Source organism: Lissotriton vulgaris, chromosome 2_1 (genome assembly GCF_964263255.1).
Source record: "Lissotriton vulgaris chromosome 2_1, aLisVul1.2, whole genome shotgun sequence".
NCBI lineage: Eukaryota > Metazoa > Chordata > Amphibia > Caudata > Salamandridae > Lissotriton > Lissotriton vulgaris.
This window is the reverse complement of record NC_141687.1, coordinates 450,951,650-450,972,260: the sequence shown is the minus strand read 5'-3', so window position 1 is coordinate 450,972,260 and position 20,611 is coordinate 450,951,650. Positions and strand designations below refer to the sequence as shown.

The window sequence follows — 20,611 nt, the reverse complement described above, 5'->3', positions numbered from 1 at the left end:
TGGGCAAGTCTAGTGTCTCAGCTGCTGAGTAGAGGAGCGATTCTCAGCAGAGAGGGCAGGTGTAGGGGTAGTGTGTCAGTAGTGAGCAGAGGAGATGTGCTCACAGTAGGGTTCAGGTGTAGTGTTTCAGCAGTGGGCCAGGTGGAAGATCCTTCTCTCACATTGCAGCCAAGACATGGAACGAGCTAACGGCAGACATCAGAAAGGAAGACCCTCAAGACCTGGCTCTTTGGCTAAACATATCTCTGGACCCCGTCATCACCTTGAGACCCTCACGGGTGAGTAGGGCACTTACATTTCCCTGATTAATTGAGTATAGTGTCTCAGCAGTGAACAAAAGAGGTGTGCTCACAGTTGGGTTCAAGTGTAGTATCTCAGCAGTGGTCCAGTGTAGTGTCTGTAGGGGTTGGGGTGTAGTGTCTCAGGTCTCTGTTTCTCGCACATGTGCAGAAGTTCACAGGAGGCACCAGCCAGTCCTCACACATCCCGTCACTGCCAGAGGGTCTATCTGAATCTGTCTGGACTTGGGTCTCCAGTAAGGGGGTCAGGCACACACTAGAGAAGCAGACAGTTGTCGGGGTTCATGAGAGGTGAGTGAGGTTGTCAAGTTGTGCAGCATCCGCCTCCCTTCAGAAGGCTCTGTAACTTCACACCTCAGATCAATGCAGCTGAATGTAGGAAGATTTAACAAGGGAGGAAAGTGGTACATCTTGTGAGGAAGGACGTCAAAGTCCACAAGAGAGATGGAGGAAAGAAGAAAGAAGATAGAGAAAGGTGGAGAGAGAGCAAGAGAGAAGCTAGGAGAAGCAAGAGAAGGAAAAGAGACAGAAGAAATAAGAGAAGATATAGAGAACAGACACAGAAAAAAGGTAGAGAAAGTAGGGCAGAGTGGAGCTCCATGGAGTTCCACTGCGTTTTTATGCAGATCCACGGATTTCCGCATAATGCAACTCTGCCCAGGAGGAATTGTATGTATTTAGTGCTGTGGTGAGGAAAACTTTGTTTGTAGAACTTTGCTTTTACTTCATTTTCAGAATTATTATTTTAATACCCAATTGCACTCGCACTTTTGGTCCCACTGTGAGATGCCATTTTTGTTAGCACTCCAGCATTTCCATTCCCTATAAAATGATGGGCAGTGTGTGGACAAACAGTGGACACACGTAGTGGGCCCTCTTCTTACACGGGGAAGACACACCAAAGATAAGCCAATTTGCGCCCAAACGGGACCCGGTGCCAGGAACCATGTTCTTTCCTTAGCAAGTAAGTTAAAGTAAGTTAACCTAATCCGCTTTTACAAGCAATCCCTTTACAAAGAAACCCTAAAGAAAACTGTCTTACACTTATACTGCTGAAACATCTTGTAAAAACTGCTGGGGGTGCGGGATGCTAAGGAACACATTTCAGATAAAATTAGTCAGGGTATGTTCCTAATAAATTGTAGGTCATTCCAGGCCCAAAAGCTATAACTCTTTGCCCTGATTTATGACAAGAGACCGGATGCTATTTTCCTTACAAAAACTTGGCTCCACAATGAGTCTGGGTTGGATCTTGCTCTGGCCCTGCCCCCAGGATACTATATATTATGTAGAGACTGGGAGATTATTCTCAAGGATGAGTTCAGCTGCCTTACCGAACCTGTACATATCTCAGATTTCAAAATGCATGTATTTTACAATAACGATTTCCCCTACAACAGCATTCTTTGAGATCATATTATATAGAACCCCTCACCCCAGTCCAAGTGGGAAATGTCTTAACTTCTCCCTGAAGTAGCTGGACACATGGCTAGTACTAGAGAAAATGTTTCCATCATAGGGGATCTGAATTTCCACCTGAAAGACATAGTTAACACTCAGACCACAGACCTCTTACAGGATTTGAAGGCTAAGCAATTATCACAAAGGGTGTCAGGACCCACCCAAAAGAAGGGTCACCTGCTTGATCCAATTTTCTCCACATATAATCTGTTAAAGGCCCTTGAACCTCTTACCATTACTTAGTCATCATATGTTAACACCAAAGCTAACTGAGCCTGATTGAAACTACCCACTGAAGCTTGGAAACATGCTCTTCTGTCCTCTATGCCACTGCTAGGTTCAGACCCAGTACTAGCAAATGACAGAAACTTCGATTAACTAGAGTCAATGCTTGACTTAGTGCTCCTGAAAAAAACCTACACCAGCAATGTTAAACTAAAAACTGCCACTTGGTAAACTCCTCATGTTCGAACATTTAAGCAAAAGTGTAAAGGAGCTGAAACGATTTGGAGACAAGATTATTTGTAGTTATCCAAGCAGAAGTATTGAAACACTATTAGAGCTTATAATAGTGAAATCAAAAAAGCTCAGGAGGTATATTTTGAGGAGAAAATCAATGTGGCCTCTAATTCTCCATACAAAATCTTTCACATGGTGAAAACTCTTCTAGAGCCCCCTTCAAATAGTCCAGCTTCAGACCATTTATGATAAATTTCAATCTGTGTCACATTTTGACACTGGTAAAACCAGGGAAAATTTGACTGTCACCAATCTGGCCAAACGATGAGTTTGGTCCCAAAAGCATGGAAACACACTATGGTTAAATCTCTACTGAAAAAGCCCAATCTTGACCCCTGGAATTCAATGCCTAGCGACCTATTTCTCTTTTCCCCGGTATAAGCGAAACACCTAAAATACATGTCAATATTTAGCGTTCAGATTATTTAAAGAACACAATGTTTTAGAAGCTAGTAGACTGGATTCTGTCCCTATCATACTAGAGAGGTAGCTCTCTTGACAGTGAGTGAAGACTCTAAAAATCTCTCTTTAAATAAATAAATACATATCAGAGAGGCTCAGCTGAAGTCATTTTTTCAGATCTCAGCTCAGCATTCGACAGGGTAAATCATGACATTCTCATGGAAAGAACACAGAGCGCTGGAGTCACCAGTACTGGCCTAGCATGTCTAAAATCCTTCTTGGAAGACAGGACCTTGCTGAATTGTGAGGGGGATTGTACAACAGACATTACCCCCGATGACTGTGGAGTACTCCAGGGCTCCTTGTTGAGCCCCACCCTTTTTAATGTATAAGTGTAAACTTCTGGATGATATCAACCTTCCATTTACGATCTCAATAATTCCATATGCAGACGATATGCAACCATTTTTTTCATTGACTCAGAGTCATTATTCAGCATCCCAGGAACCAGGCCTTCGTCTTGAATCTTTTGCCAAGTGAATGGAAAACTCCTGTCTCAAATTAAATGCAGACAAAACATAGCTGGTGATCCTGGGGAATAACATTAGCCAATCTCTCGATATGAGTTTGCCTGGCTGTCTAGCTACTCCTTTGGTCCCTAAAGCAACCATAAAAACTTTAGGAAAGCAGATTGTCATACCTTTAACTTTTGACTCCCAGGTTTTAAAACTAGCTGTCATTTCTTATGGAATTTTGAGGATGCTACTCAAGATTCTTCCCCTTCTCCCTTCCATCTCAAAAAGGTTGGTGGTCCAGACGCTTATTCTGTCACGCCTGGACTAAGGAAAGTCATTGTATTTGGGCGTGCCCAAATCCACAATAAAGAAATTACAGGTTGCCCAAAACTCTACGCTGATCTTGTTTAACATACTGAGTCGCCAATCTGCCAAGCAGGCCATACTTCATCCCAGGCCATACTTCAACCCTATAGCAGAGAGGATCCCATTTAAGTCACTGTGATTTGCTCATAGGGCCTTACGTGACAAAGGGCCTGTGATTTCTCACCCCCTGTCATCCTTCTACACACCGGGGAGATCGCTGTGCTCCTCTAATGCTTTTTTTTGGCAAAGATTCCTGTCATCAAGTGAGTGAAATATGGAGGGTGATCATTTTCCTAAAATGCAGCCAAACTGAGTAATTGCCTCCCTTTCTCTCTTCAATCTCTCAGAAAGGAACTTCCTTTTCTTAAAAGCACCAAAGACATGTCTTTACCAAAATGACTCGCTGTTACTCTCTTTACTACTCTGTGGTGCGCTAAATGCAGTGGGGTGCCTTTGAGTAGCCATGAGCTTCATAAGGTCATATAGAATAGTATAGCTTACCTGGTGGTTCTCTTACCTGGCGAACCACCTAGCCATGTCTGGTGGATGCACTAGGACTATATATACATGTGTTGGATTGAATGTGTTAATTTACCTCTGCCATTGGCAATTACTAGAGCCACATCTCAGTCACTTTTTGCTCACCATGCCACCTCAGATGAGACCCACCCATATCCAAATAAGGCTTGGCCCTGCTCCAAGAGGCAGAGTATGGGCCGAACCTCCAAGACAGTTCCTCTCTGAACCAGATCTCAAGAAACCCTAGGCGGGCTTCAGCCTAACTGGGCCTTTTTAGTCTAGTGTAGCTCAGTTCCAATGGCAAAATGAACATGGGACTCACATCTGAGAATAATCGACACACTTAAGACATCATATTGACAAAAATATAGTTTCCTTCTTTACTTGTTCACAGATCAGGTAATGTCATTTTTCAACATTTCCGACATTCCTCCTTCTTCATCAGACATTAACCAGTGCACACCTCTTGATTGCCACCAATCAAAAGTAGATCTCCTACAGCTTACGAGATCTAGCCGAGCTGAAAGACTGGAATGGAAAAAGGAATGATTGTGTCCAAAAGAGAGATTTGTAAAGTTTACATTCAGGCAGCCCACACAGCATTCGTAGTTCATGTTACACTCACTTTGCAATTTGACTCAAACTATAAAAAGAGACCTGGTTAAAATATTCTGCTATGTTACAAAGCCACAGGCATTAAAGACTACCCCTCTCATTTGAACTAACAGTTCAACAAAATTGATTCATTTCTTCAATAATAAGATTCTGAAATTCTCTTCCAAAATTTCACAGAGGCCAAATTAATCACATTTCACAATATAACAAAAGCCTGCAAAGCAGCTGATGTGATTAAATCCTTCAATAAACTCGCAGAGCTTTTTCGGCCTTCAAATTGCCATGCTTGAATATAATATACACAGAATCACAATTGATTCACTCCAAAAAGAAAAACGTTAAAGCACCTTAAAACATTCCATGATTTCTCCCATTAGAAAGAAACTACAACCAATGCTTTGGAAACATAAAACTGAAGGGCCTCTTTAACTTCCCTTTTAAGTAGGTAATGGTTGTAGGAAGCTGACTCTATATAGCATCAGGTGTAGGGGTGTCCTTTGGTGTTGGAAATCAGCTGACCGGTGCAGGTCGCTGTTGAGGGGGTGGTCATGCAGAGGCTGCAGGCATCAAAGTGGAGTCAAGCAGGGGTCAGCCCACGGTGGACTGGGCAACCTTTGCTTGACTGGTGGGCCACTGGAACTCAGGCCGTGGCATCGGGGGAAGAGGTAGTCAGTTTCATGGTTCTGGAGGCCAGAGCTTTGGTCTTTAAAGTTGGTCTTCTTATGGATGGCTCCGTTCTCCACAGGAGTTTAGGTGTCTTTTTAGAGGACAGACAGTCCTCACAGGGTTCTGGAGGTCCGTGGACTGAGGGACAAGTCGTTGTTCTTTATCACAGTCACTGTGGACAGGCTGGTAGGGCTCAGGCCATGTCAGTTGATGTCTTCAGTCGTTGCTGCTGCATGCCTCTTCTTTGTCCTCTTCTTCGTAGGTCATTGGTAATCTGAGGGTTAGGGGTGTGCCCAAATACTAATTTTAGGGATGTTACATGGGTCAGAAGGTCGTACCAATGTTACTGGTTGATTAAATTCAGTTAAGAAAAGTGGATTTAATTTTTTCTATGTAGTATCCATAGACCTGACAACTTTGGGGTGGGATTCCCCCAGACTTTTTGCCTTCATCTGCCCTTTAGGACTCTCTGCAGATTACCCAAGAACACATGGCATATCAGTAAGTCCCCGCTAAATGATACTGCTTCTCCCAGGGGCCTGTAAATTAAATGCTATTAGTGGCCTGCAACACTCATTATACAACCCACTAGAGCAGCACTGTAAAACATGTCTTGGACCTGCCATTTCAACCTGACAGAATAAATCTTTTGGCAAATATCTGGTCACCAATGTTAACCACACTGCACAACTTTACAGCCCTCTCGATACAATATACTCCATTAAACAGATTTGAACAATTTCTTTGAATAAAGTTGATACTCTTCAGTGCAGCAAATATTCTATTGAAGATAGATTTTAGTGTTCATAATGCAAGCAAAACGTTGCTCAACATTTGTGAAATCTGAAACTGACCATGCAAGAATTTTCATATTCAAATAACCATATCCAAAATGCATTTAGGCACAAGCCTTCATCAGGGGTCGCAATAAAGCGGAAATAGGAAATAGAAAAGGTCTAAATAGGACAGTTCATAGGGAAATAGAAGACCTGGTGTATTTGTGTCTCCGCATCACATTTAACATGTCAGTGCAGTTGACAGTTCTTCGTGTTCTGTGGGATTCCTCACAAGAGACCTCAGCATCAAAAGGATTGGTAATTAAATGTCATGGACTGGATGCTCCGATTGAATAACTGTCTGATCATATGATGTTCTGCAGTCTCAACCCTATAGGGCTATTTTGCATCGGGGGATTGTTACAAATATATGATTAGTACTGAAATGCCATGCCAAGCATACCCCCATTGAGTAACCAATCATCTGACCAAGTGATATCATGCAGCCTCACCCCGAAATAGCAATGTTACATAAGTAGATTGTTACAAATATATAATCATAAAGATAAATAATAGAAGAGCAACAAAATGCGCAACGTGCCTAGAGTATGTGCAATTTTTTTCCTAAAAATACGATATGAATATGCTGATGTAATATGCATAACATGTGTAATGCAAGCCGCAATGCTAGACACTGACCTCTAATTTCAACCTTACTTACAAATATGACAAGGCAAAATCCTGCCCAACCGCGAAAAAGATAATAACTTGATGAGCGTTTAATGCTCAAGCAATCCTAGAAGCAATTACAGGATGGTCCCTAAGGTAATACAGTTGCTGGGGGCATTACACTGACACTAAAATACAAAATGCTAAATGTCAAAGCATCGGTATGGTGCCATTATGTGTGGATAGATACAGGTGAAGGGAAACATGAAAGCGAAGACAGAATATACCCCTTAAAACCTGCGTACGCTACCAGTTGAAACGAAGAACAAACACTATATGCTGGTACGTTCAATATAGCACGTGCACTTAGCGTTCCAACAACTGCAACGCTGCCATGTAAGAGAGCCAGGTCTAAAAACAAAATAAAAAATCTGTAAACATGTAAATATGGGGGTAATCACAACCTACTGTCCAGTGCAACATCTGGTGTCTAGTGAACAGGGCTTACTTTAGAAACGTGTCCCTATACTCTCTCAGGAATACCGCCGTCACCATGCTCCATTCAGTGTGTGAAAGTCATGGGTGCCCTTTAAACAAGATGTGGAAATTTGCAAGTGTTTTGTGACCCACACGTAGAAGCAAGTGAGAATTGGATATAGATAACAGACTGCAGGCTGTGTGCATGGTGTGAGTTAGTGAACAGAACCAAAGAATCAGAAAAATGGAATACATAATTTTTCTATTAACACATCAATTTGGCAATGTCATGATGGTCACTATTGTGAGTGGCTAATTGTAACTAAAAAAAAAAAAGGAGCCAATCATAGAGTAAACATTTTACAGTGAAGCAAAACATAACAATAACATTCACAAGGATTCAGGTGACTCTGCTATAACAACATACATGATACATGTTGCCCAAAACTCTGTTATTACGTTGTTTCATATATCAAAAATTAGTGTGACAATGACCCATAACTGATTATAATGCACAGTGTGAATCGACAAACGCAATGTCAATAGAAACTGCGAAGTACACCCACGCTTTAACAATTAGCTACTGTAAATAAAAATGAGGCACATTCGGATGAAATTACTGAGGTTACATGCAAAAGTGATATTACCTAACAAATACAGTTATGAAACTGTTCTGTGTACTAAAAAAATGGTTTTGACAACCCATGGTTAGAAAGTGATACACTACTAAATCTGTGTACACAATGCTTACATAGTGATAATGAGACTGTATGGCCATCCTAGTCTATGGCATGTTCATAGATTCATTGAGAGACACAAAGAGAATAATAAATAATAATACATGGCAACTAGGTGCTGCATCAAAAATTACTCAGAAGTAGTGTTAGAACATACTAACAGTAACATGCAAGCTAAGCCAGATTTGTGCTTGTTCCAACATAAACCAAACCGCACATACCAACGGACATAGGTATAACTAAGCACAAGAGTATGATACACATTAAGAATAAAAAAATCAAGTCTTGCCACACATTGGCTGGAACATAAACACAATATAGCAGAAATACATTTCCAAATTTTGAAAGTGACCTAACCAAACCCTGAAATCAATACACATAAAATCCAATCACAACGTAAAACTTATTGGATCTACAAATGTGATACCCTCTTACCTGAGGTTTGAATGACAAATTGGAAATGTTCTGTTTTTTAAAAAGAGGAATGCATGATTGGGATACATAACTCCAATCATCACATGCTGTTGTTGGTTCATCATTTTATTCATGTACATCCTGTGGTTAATAAGACTCAGCTCTCACACTCCAGGCAGTATACAATGTTCTCTAGCAGTTATTGATTTTTTTTGTTACAGTTTACTGTTACTAAATTCTAACACTTCTTCTGAGTCATTTTGATGCAGCACCTACTTGCCATGTATTATTTGTTTTGCAAGTTTTCACTGATGAATTTAGGGGAGGCATCTTCAAACTTTACCTTTACACTAAGAATAATTATAGTTGTCATGTCTTTTAATCTATACAGCCTGCTATAAGGAAGTTTATGTATATTAGTAAAGGGACATGGCCACTTCCAATATATTAATTATGTACATATTGCTATGCAATTTGCAAGGTCCAACTCTCAGCATTATTTTTAATGTAATCTGTGCTGCTTTGCAGTAGTCCAAGGTACACGGTAGGTTAGCAGGCATGGCAGTTAATGAATTTCCATTTAACAGGCCATTAACTTGTATCTTGAAAATGTCAATACCCTTATTGTTTTTCACAATTTCCTTACTAATATTAAGAATAACTTCCATTTCACATGAAAGCCTTTATCTAAAGATACATGGATTATGTAATTGAAATTGGTCTTAAACATTTCCCAAAAGAATGTTATTAAAGAGATTGATTTGTCTTGCTCTGTGCCTTGCTCTATGTTAAGCAAAGTAAACTTTGATGTTGAAACTAGGGAAGAGGGGTGACCAGGTAATTATTAAATAAAACTGAACTTTCCGTAAAAAATATTTGAGAACTCTCACAGCTCATTTACTATTCAAATGAACTAGCATAGCATAAAGCAAAAATAAGATGCACATACCCTGATTGAATTGTGACATCTATTATCAATTTATTTTACCCACACCTTGTTGGAGTTCCTATTAGGAATGTGTTTATCTTGCTAAATCTATTATGCCCGATAAAGAGTAGCACATGTTTGAACAGCAGAAAAGTGATTGAAAAAATTATTGAATTGGTCTCTTCCCATGGTAAAAGCTTTTGTTGCATCCAAAGCCATTGTTTGTCTTCTTACTAAGCTTCAAGCATATACACATTTTGCCAGCCACAAATGCTGTGGGTTGAGTAGAATCAGACATAACTTCTAGAATCATCGTTGAGGTCTGAATGTTAATACTGACATGAAGTCCGACTTTCGGTCTCCCTTAACAGTATTGTTCACAGTCAAAAACGAAGAAATTCCTCTTTCAAAATTGGAATTCGTGAAGTGCGGTAGCCAGGTCCGAATTTCTAAAACAAAAGAAAAACTTCCTGAGAACATACCTTATTTTGAACTCTCATAATTCATGTACGATTTTGATGTACTTGCACACTTGTAAGAAATTGGGTTGTTAGTTGAGAGGGAAGAGGGCCCCACTCAAATAATAAACACAATCCTTGTCAGGATGATCCACAAAAGTCACTAATAAAACCTGTGCTTAACCTTTTGTTCTGTGCACAAGCAGTCATGCTTAATTTAGAGGCAATGTGTAGTGTATTTTGAAAGCATAACACAAGTACAATTCCAAATCAATCTGAAAAAATCTATTAAATAAAATGACACCAAAGTCACAAATATCCAACCATTAGAACCAGAGTTGAGAAGTGTTGGACCCGGCCCTAGACTTTTTTGCTTTTTCCTAGCCTGTTTCTGGAACCTGGTGGTGGTGATTTTAGGCCTCTGCGCACTTTTTCACTGTGGTACAGTGTAAAGTGCTTGAGCTCTCTGTATGTGTGGTGAGTGACCTGCCCTCCCATAGGAATGAATGGGGAATATGTATGCCCATGGTAGTTCCTGATGTGTAGGGAGTGCAGGGTCGAGTTTGATATGTACGAACTCATGTGAGTGAATGCTGCGTAATGGTATATGCGGCATGATTGTGTCTAGTCTAGAAGCGCCACTTTTAGAAGTTGGCATATTTGTGTAAGTTGGTTCTGGCGTGTGATTGGCTGGTGAGCCTGGCCCAGAGTGCCTGGGCCTGCTGTGGATTAACTGTCTGGTTTGAGGGTGACAGGGGCTGCAGAGCCCCGGAGGTTGTCTGAGTCAGCCCATGGATGAAAGGCAGCATCTGCTGCCAGGGAAGTGGGAGGAAATCAATCAATCAGTTGCATCTGAAAGTGCAGGGCTGTGTCTGCCTGACCACCCTGCTGGCTCCCCCTCTTGCTGGCCAACTGTCACCTCTGACCCTGATACTGACAGGCTGAAGGAAACCAGAAACACCCCAGTGCTCCAGCAATTTCAGAACTGGTTTAGACCGGGCTCAGGGCCCCCTTGCACAAAGACTTCAAAGGACTTCAAAGACTTCTCTGTGTATAAGAAGGGGCTGTGTCCCCTTCCAAAAGGTTCTTGTTCTAACTTGAATCTGCCAGGGGCATGCTGCTGCTGGGGCTCAGGGGAATCCCTGGGCCCTGCCCGGCCCCTGGACCTCTGATGGACTGCTGGGGGACTCCTTCCTGGCTATCCTCCTACCTTGTTGCCTTTTTGAGGAGGACTTGTGGACTCTTTCCTGGACCCTAGCGCCTGGGAGGCGCTTTCCCTTGGATGTGCCCTGTTGCTGGGGCTCTGGTTGCTGATGGGGCCATCCCTGGGGGCCTGCCTGTGCCCCTACGCTTGAGAGCGCGTTATTCTGCCCCGCAGCGCCTTGGGAGCGCTTTAGTGCTTGCGGCCCTGGAAGAGCGCTTCATTTTCTGCCCGTAGCGCTGTAGATCGTATTTACGCTAAGAGCGCTTTATTGTTGGGAGCCGGTGCCCACCCGGCGTGGATTTGCCCCACTAAATTGTTATTTAGTCTGCGAGTGCCCACCTCGCTTATGTGCCGTTTTATTTCTACTTCGGCTGCCCACGCCGATATTTGGATTGCCTTGCCGCCTGCCTGTCTGAAAACGGGCCGCCGCGCTGCCCGCGGCGACCCAGAAGCTCTTGACCGGCCGGCCAATCCGCTCGTGGCTGACCGGAAGTCCCGCCTCCTGAGGTCCGGGAGAAGAAGGCCTGCCGGCGCATGGAGCGCCCTGCCGGTCCTGGGTAGCCCGGGTCACCAGGAGGGGGCCCGGGGAGAAGGAGGAGTGTGGGGCCTGTTGCGGGCTCCTCTGACCTGAAGGTGCCCCGATCCAGAAGAGGAGACGCGCCGTGAGGAGCAGAGCGCGAGAGGAGCCCCGCCGGAAGAGAGCAGCCAGTGAGTGGGGCCCAGGGCTGATGTGAAGGGAGGGGGCGCGACGGGGCACATTGCCGGTGCCCGCCCCCCCTCCAGTGGTACCGAGTCCTTGCAGAGGCCCGTGAGATCCCCCATTGCTGCTGGTGTTGCCGGCGGGAGGCGGCGAATGTTGTCCGCTCCAACGAGGAGAGCCAAGGCGGCCCGGTTGCCAGTGGGCCGCCCCAACGCGATAGAGAGCCCATGAGAGGCTCTGGGGGCATTTTGTGAAGTTAGAGTCCCCCGTAGGGCACTCCACCGTGAATGGAGAGTCAGGGCGGCCCCGTTTGCCAGTGGGCCGCCCCAACGTGATAGAGAGCCCATGAGAGGCTCTTGGGGGCCATGTTAGTTAAGCGGGGGCATCGGGGCACATTGCCGGTGCCCGTCCCCTCCTGCCTGCGAGAAGCGTGTGTCCAGAGCCCCGAGAGGCTCCCTGAGGGCATGTTTTGTGCCAGACCCTGAGAGCTCCAACGTTGGGCATGTTTGGCGGCAGCAGTGGGCGCAGTTTGCTCCTGAGGGCTAGAGAGCCCTGCCGCAGTTAGGATTCTCCAGCTGCCCAGCAATTAGTGGGCAGCTGCACTATTTAGGCGCAATTTCTGGAGAGAGTCCCTGTGTGGGACAGAGAGGGCACAGTGGTGCCAGGCCTTCACAGCTGCGCAGCACTTAGTGCCAGCTGCTACGTTTAGACTTGTGCTTGGACTGGCGCTGCATGGCAGCGCACCCTGACATTGAGACTCAGGGGGCCTGAGCCCCAACACGGCCAGTTGGCCTAGGGACTGCCACAGGTAGTGGCTTATGTGAGTTTTTGCGCAATTGTATGGTTATTGCACCTCTGAATGTGTTCTCTTGCATCATGTGTTATTCCTGCACCTCTGAATGTTTTTAGACATCATGTGATTTTTGCGCTATTGTATTGCTCCGGCACCTCTGAATGTTTTTATGCATTATGTGTCTTTCTTTTCCTGAGCTGCACCTCTGAATGTTTTAGGCATCATGTGTCTTCTTGTGCTCCACCCCTGAATGTATTTTATGCATCATGTGCTTTATTCTTAACACCTCTGAATGTTTTAGGCATCATGTGTTTCCCTTTACTACTCCTCTGAATGTACATTTATGCATCATGGGTAATGTGTTCTTTCTTAGACCCCTAAATGCTGTGTGATACTTAGGTGGTTGGTCTTTTTAGTACAGGTGGTCCTAGTGAGGTCCTGGTTCCCTGCGTCACATGCTCCTAAGGTGTTTAGGGTTGCGTAGTGTGTACTTACCTGTTCCCAGTAGATACCGGTTGTGATTTCTAACTGTTACTTTGTGCTACAGTGATTTTATATACTTATTCTAATTTCTAAAAGTGCTATTTCTAAAAGTGCTGTTTATGACAGTGGCCTATGTGGCCCTGTCTTGTAAGTAGTCCCTTGTAAATATTGCCCGTGCCAGTTGGCACAATGTACCTGTGTGATTCTATCTGATATGTTTTGACAATACAAAAGTTATTTTATAATAACCTTGTGTGGAGTTTCTATTGTGGTGTGCCTAGTTTGTTGTTGCTGTTGTGCGCTGACGTAAATGCTTTACACATTGCCTCCGAGTTTAGCCTTACTGCTTGAGCCAAGCTACCAAGGGGGTGAGCAGGGGTTATCTTGGCGTGTGACTTCCTTGCCCTGACTAGAATGGTGGTTTCTGCCTGGCTTTGGCGTCAGCCTTAGCCTACCAGAAATAGCGAGTTCTAACAAGAAGTTTTTTAATATTTAGGTGAAAATGGTGAAAAAAATTACAATGCATAACTCGTGGGTATCTGGTCGCACCGGGCCAAGTTAAAGTCAGGTTCAGGCTCATCGTGATGGAGCGCGGTTTTGATACAGAAACCAGGGTTGTCCTGATGGAGGATTTCCCTTCTCAGAGTCCAAGTCCATGAGCGGATCACAGCTGGACTCACCTAGAGTGAAAACTTGTATTTTAGGAAATTCTTGATCCCTCTACCTCTCTTGACTATTTACTAAGAAGCCATGGTGTAATTTTAGTACATGTTAACCATACTCAAAAATATTAAAATACAGAATGGTGCAAGAAATATTCATATTTACGGTTTAGAAACGGGTATTGCAATGCTGAGCGAAGGCTTGGAAACATATCCAGAATAGGAATGGTATAACAAACAGTCTCTAAGGATAGCACTGCCTTAAATTGAATATAAAGTGTTGTTAGGCAGCAAAAGATTGTAGAATGGGAACTGGACTGGTCTGATCTTGTTTCTGTAAATGTTAACAGGGATTAACATTTTTTGGAAATCTGTTTTACTAGGATTTAGACAGCGCCTATTATCAAATTCCATGTAAGAATGTGCTGTGGTGACAAATTATGGACAAAATAAATCAAACATTCATCTCCATTCAAGAGATCTAGGTTAAATCCATCGTACTTTTGCTCAATAAGCCACCCCGAACTGCCAAGCCAGGTCCTACCTGGATCGGAAACAAGCACCCCGGATCTGACACCCTATGATGCTGACTTCAACGAGGTTCGTGCCTCAGACACCATGAAAAAAAGAGGCTAAATTAAATACGTCAAAAGTCTTATGTCAAGCATTAGTCTTCTAGGACATAATATTGTTTGCCCACCAACCTACACCAGAAGCCAAATCAAATTACTCTACTGTGAATGGGTTGAGCAAAATGCATATTTCGAAAGCAGTCATTGCAGACTATCTGAAGAATTTAGAGAATTTAAAGTCAGCCGCTCCTTAGAAAGCTAACTTGACAGAATCCAGGCGCGGCTGACAGGAAGCTCTGTATTCAATTCAGGTACGGAAGTCTACCAATCAATGCTTTCATAAATTCATGGTCGACTAATAGAGCACAGCCAATGGGCTGTCCCTGTTGCCCCTGTCCGCATGAATCCATTGGCCATGTCTTCTTCGCCTGCACAGCGTACACAAAACTTAAGAGCAAAGAGTTGACCCCAATTTTCAGACAACTTGGAACTCGAGACTCTAGAGTAACCCTGCGCATACTGAAATCAGATATAAGACCTTCATTTGTGTGCGCATTTGCAAAATTTCTGGGCCTTTCATGGGCGATTAGAATGAGGGTAGGGGAAGCTCCCTCGACCTACTCCAGAGAGCTGCAGATATGATCAAAATTAACTGTCAATATGGCCATTAACGCCAAAATGTAAATCGCTATTTTAATTCTTGTACATAAGCAAACTCGAACTCTTTCTTCATAGTTTATACTGCAAAAATGGGTGTTTTCAAATTTTGATTTTAACTCAGGCATGTATAGTCTATGAAAGTAATTCCATGATTTGGCGTCCACTAAAATATTAACAAATGCATTTGCACTTTAGACAAGGGACTTCACCACTTTGCACAGCAATTCGTGCTTACAGCTCAGGATGGAAATTAAGAATTGTATGATATCTGTTGTTTTAGGTGTTTTAATGCCAGCTGTTATAACCCCAACACGGACTTCCACCTTTTAAATGTATCTTTTAAAATCATAACGTGAATTGTGTTGACGCTTAATGGTATGTAAGAAGTCCACCCTGTATGTTTGTCTCTTTTATGGTATTTTACCGTAATCAAGAGTTTGATTGATTGCATGGTGGAAAATCTTATGCCAACACAGTAGGACCAAACTGTTTATGGTGACAAGGCAATGATAAAGGTTACATACCTAGTTGTTTGTTATGAAAAATTATGAGAAAGGCAGTAGGCCAGACATATTAATTGTGAAAAGCATATGTTAAAGCCAATAGGCATTTAATAATGGATTTGTATTACTCTATAGTATAGACTACAGATAGATAGTTGTTACAAGGGTTCTCAGATTATGGTAGTAGTGAAGGTTTTTGGTAATGATTACTCTTCTGACAAACCTTGAGTAAAGACATTTGCACTGTTAGAGTCCTTGTTAGGCCCTCTTAGGGGAGAAATGTTTTTGCATTGCTAACAGTAATTTTGCATACTTTTACAATTGTATAACTGTATGCCTGATGGTTGTCTTATTTGAAATTGTATGCTCAATATAGTAGACCTAAATTGCTTTTGGTGACAAACCAATAATAAAAGGCTATATGTTTGATTGGTGTACCAAGAAACTTTAAGCCAGATGCCATAGGTCTTGTCTGTTTAGTATGAAAAATTATGACAAATGCACTAGGCCTGGTTTATTTACTCCATAAAGTGTTTGTTAAACCCAATAGGCCTTTAGCAGGGTATTGTTATCATACCATGTTACAGGCTGTAGGTAGTTATTTTGTTACATTAAATCTCACAAATTGTCATGGTAGGCAAGGTTTTAGGTGTTGATTGTTGTTAGGTCTTATTGAAAGGGATTGTTTGTGGTCTTCCAAAAGTAGGTTTGTACAGTAGGCATTAATAGATTAATAGATTACAGTGGCATGACAATGGTAAAGACTAATCGGTTCACTGTGAAAACCTTTCCTAAATTCGTTAGCTGTCATTTCTTTGTAATGAAGATGTATGACAAACCTGAAGTTTGACATCTTGTAAAAAGCTTGTATTAAAAGCAATATGTTTTTAAGAGTGGTTGGTTATTACACTGTGCTAAATCCTGTTGGTAGGTGTTTAGTGATCCTCAATACAATGGCAGACGGACCACCACCGACAGGCCGTCAGTGACGGTCCACCCATCATCTAGAGCATCGGTCTGACTGCTGCATTAAAATGCAGTCGGTCGGTCCTCAGAGGTCGGGGGTAGGACCGCCACCTCCGACAGGATCACAGATCCTGTTGGGATGGCGACCGAATTACTAATCCCTACAATGGAGTCAGTGCCTGCTCTGACACGATGACAGGAGGACACTCGTTTGACCGCCATTAAAATTAGCTCTTAATCTCACAGATTAGTAGGCAAGGGATTTGGTGTTCTCAATTAACCCAAACAAACCATGGAGATAGAAGATGTGCACTATGATAATCCTTATTTGCCGCTAATGGTAAGGATTATACTACACTCCATTTTTCCTTCCCCCATGTGGGACAGGCATAGCCTACTACTTCATTTAGGGGCATCGTCACTGGTTTCGTCGTTGGGCCGAATTGGGGACAATACTGGTGTGTGCAGGTTCGGTTGGACAGGTGTCTGGCTGTGCCCAGCCTGACATGCACAGCCCAGGCATCCACTATCTGGACTGTTAGTGACTGCAATGACACAGCCCTTAGGGCTCTTAGGGAGCATTGGGTTAACCTACTCACCCAAATCCTAGTGCTGTTCTCATGCTCCTAATAGGATTAGAGCAGTGTTTGGGTTGGCTGATACAATTTCCCTGTTGGACAAGCATGCACATGGGCAGGCACTTCAGTGTAGGGGAGGTGGATAACAGAAAATGGCCAATCACTGTGTGGCTTTACTTATAAGCCACACAGTGATTGGCCATATTTCAGTATGTTGCTGTACAGGCGTTGTCTTCCCTTTGTACACAGTTCCCTGTCCGACAGTCGTGGCATGTGCGTGTGTGCAAGGACTGCCCAAGATGAGGAAATCTTGCTCCTGCTGTGAACCCAACTGGTTACTTGGCACCAGGTATCGTAAATCCAGAATCTGAGATAAAAGCACGTTAAGTGGTCTGCATTATGTAAAGCGGAGCTCTGACTAACCAGCACAGCTAACAGGAAACGGGCCTCAATGTTTCGGAGGGACCTTGGAAAGGCGCATCAGTGCTAATGCTCGCTCTGCACAATCTATTTTCCGCCCATTTGATGATCGAAAGCAGTGACACCTGGCAGGTGATATATGGATCAGCGCACGTCCGGAAAACAGAAGTAGAACTGTTGAGGGTACAATAAATTCTTATACTCCAGCGTTTACATGTGTGGTAAGAGCTGTTAATATGATATCAAGGAAAGTTAGTGGTTAGCACCATTTTTTATCCCACAAGGAACTTTGGGGCACATTATCAAGGGGGGGCGATAGGCAATATTCGCCGCTTTAGCGCCCGTTTTCGTCCACTAAGCGGCGAAAATTCTATCGCCCTATTAGCAAGCTTTTGCTAACAGCAGCTAGCGACAGCTTGTAGGCGATAGCGAGCGGTTTGGTGCCCGCTTTGCATGTTAGCGATAATTATCACTAATGACATACAAAGTGGGCATTCCCAACCCGTTAGCGACTGAAAGCAGTCGCTAACGTCACTAACGCCAATTAGCAGGACAGGCTTAGCGGTGGCAATATTTGCGCTAAGCGCGAATATCACCAAAAACTAACACCTGCCCAGACCACTTCTTAGCCATGTAATCCAAAGGGAGGTGGATAACATGGCTAAGAACATTTAGTCGCTAATGCGTGAATATCGCTGTATTCTCAGTGATATTCATGCTAACGCTGGAAAAATTATCACTTTGGAGATAAAAGTAGCTAATAGCACGACATCTCAGCGGTAATTTCCGGCGATGCTTAGCGATAAAAAATTGTTTATAAGCCTAGTTAGCGATAAATATCGCTAATCGTTGGTAATATGCCCCATTGTTTTTGTTCTCATTCTTCTTAATGTTTGTACTCTGGATTCAGGAGCAAACTTGGCTTTGTGTGAAATTACGACAAGAGCAAATTATTTTCCCTCACCAAATGTTTCATGATAAAATCTGGGGAAATGTGTGCAGCGGGAAACTATGAACATTCTGGAGTTTGCTGCTTTGAAAAGGGTAAACATAGTGCTATCCTTTATCCTAAGTGGAGTTTCTCAGAGTAATCTCAGAGTATTACTGAATGCAGTAAAAAGAAAATCTCTGTGGTAGTGGTAACTCGACGTACTGTGTTACTGCATCCAGTAAAAATATAACTGCATGATATTGGTAATTCCAGGGAAGGTATTGAAGCATCATGTACAAATATGATTGGTAATTCAAATTTCGCTATTACTACATAACTTTACCATAGCTCATGCAATGAGCCTCAATGTCGATGATACCTGATGACTTTGGCCCTGATAGCAAGTGCCCCGGATCAATTATGGATAATTATTGTACGCCATAAAATCTGATTCTCCGGTGATTTGAAACTATTCGTACCATAAATATCGTCTTTTACGAGTTTGTCTCTTCAAAATGGGGCATTAAGTGAAGATTTTTAGGCTTTTCACACTGGTGGGAAGTATGACCTGTCGATATGCACCTGGGAAAATTACAGGTGTGTGGAATTTATCATGCAAGCAATTACATGGGGTGGTCAACTCCGCACACTTTGTAATTCCGGTCATTGAGCTAATATGGGTTTGAACAGGGGTTATTCTTCATTATTGGTCACAAATGACATCTGGACTGGAGTAACAACCCACCACCACAGTTACTAACATTGTACCTGAGTTTTAGATTGGGCACTGTCTCATTGCATGGATTCTTCAGTTGGCAGACACTTTGAGGTGGACCCCTACTTCATTAAGATTGCCTCCCTCACTTTCAAGCTTCAGTTGAGGACTGTCTGACCTTTCTTTCAACACATACCACATCCACTTACACTTGACTGCCTGCAGCCATTGAATTGTATACTACAATACCGTCTGTTCCTGCTCATTGGGAGCAATGCCTGTTCACTCTCACCATTGCACCCCATGTTCAGCTACTAATCTGCCCCTATTCTTTCCCTCTGCTTTCTCGGCATAGGAGTTTTCCGCAGTTCCCGGAGTTACAGCTAGATTCATCATAGTGCCGTTTTGCGAGTCCTTAATAGCGATTATTAAGGAATTGCTATTAAGGACTTGCAAAACGGGATTCATGTAGGAATCGCAAAATAAATTGCAATTCCTACACATTCCTTATTTGCGATTAGCAAATTGCTAATCGCAAATAAGGAATAACTCCCTATTCATTCCTATGGGCCTAAGGCCTAAGGCCCATAGGAATGAATGGGGAGTTATTCCTTATTTGCGATTAGCAATTTGCTAATCGCAAATAAGGATGCGATTTCAAGGGTGCCAGGGGTGTCCAAGGACACCCTGTAGCACCCCTGAAATGTAATCTACATTGGTGTTGCGCGCACACATGTCCAAAGGACATGTGTGTGTGTAACATGCAACGTAGAAAAATGCATTTAAATGCATTTTTCTATGTTTTCGCTATTTACCACGAGGTTTGACCTTGCGGTAAATAGCGGCCTAAAATTGCGATTTCGCAATTTTAAAATGGTTCATGAATTGAATTTAAGGAATCTCAAATAGAGATTCCTTAAATGCAATTCCTCGCAAATGTGCGAATTCTTTATTAGCGAATTTTGCATTTGGGATGATGAATCCCAAATGCAAAAATTGCACTTTGCGAGCGCAATTATGCTCGATGAATCTGGCCGTTAGTTACTTAAACTGGGCAATCTGAGGAATCCTTTATTGACTGTTATTCACTTCTTAGTGGACAGTTCGTAGAACGTGTATGTCAGACCTGACGCAGGGGTTTAATATGCCAAATTGGGAGTAATTGACACATCATTTTAGTGTTAAATGATTTACTTAACTATGTTTGATGTATTCAATGAACACATCAAATAAAACAATTTGTTAAAATTGCATTAAAATAATTGTTATGATAGTCTGTATCCCAAACCAGTGTGCTAATTGATTGCACTGAAATTCACCATTCAAACATCCTATATGAAAATTGGTCTGGGGTTCTCGCTGAGCATTGTCAGAGACCTTTTCTCTTTCATAGTAATATTTACTTACTGCTTCCTTAGTGATTTTGGTGTTGTTTACCCTTCTCAACAATCCATAGTTCTAGAAGATTTGCAATATAAGGATCCTTGCTAGACTCTCTTAGGCAGGCCTTATGGATTTAGCTGTCTGCCATGATATTGTAATAAAAACACGAAAACAACTATAGCCAAAGTATAACAACACTGCAAGAAGGACACCCACTGAT

General features: G+C 42.7%; 1 protein-coding gene across 4 annotated transcripts in view; it reads right to left on the bottom strand.

Annotated features, from left to right (window-relative positions):
* The window catches only part of GULP1 (GULP PTB domain containing engulfment adaptor 1), a 2,138,858-nt gene that overhangs the window by 1,282,362 nt on the left and 835,885 nt on the right, over positions 1–20,611 (bottom strand). The window contains exon 4 of one of the 4 annotated variants that reach the window (XM_086955349.1): positions 9,704–9,812. The exons of the other annotated variants lie outside the window; for them this stretch is intronic. The gene's annotated coding sequence lies outside the window, so the exon portion shown is untranslated. The remainder of the gene's footprint in view (positions 1–9,703; positions 9,813–20,611) is intronic. 4 annotated transcript variants of the gene reach the window in all.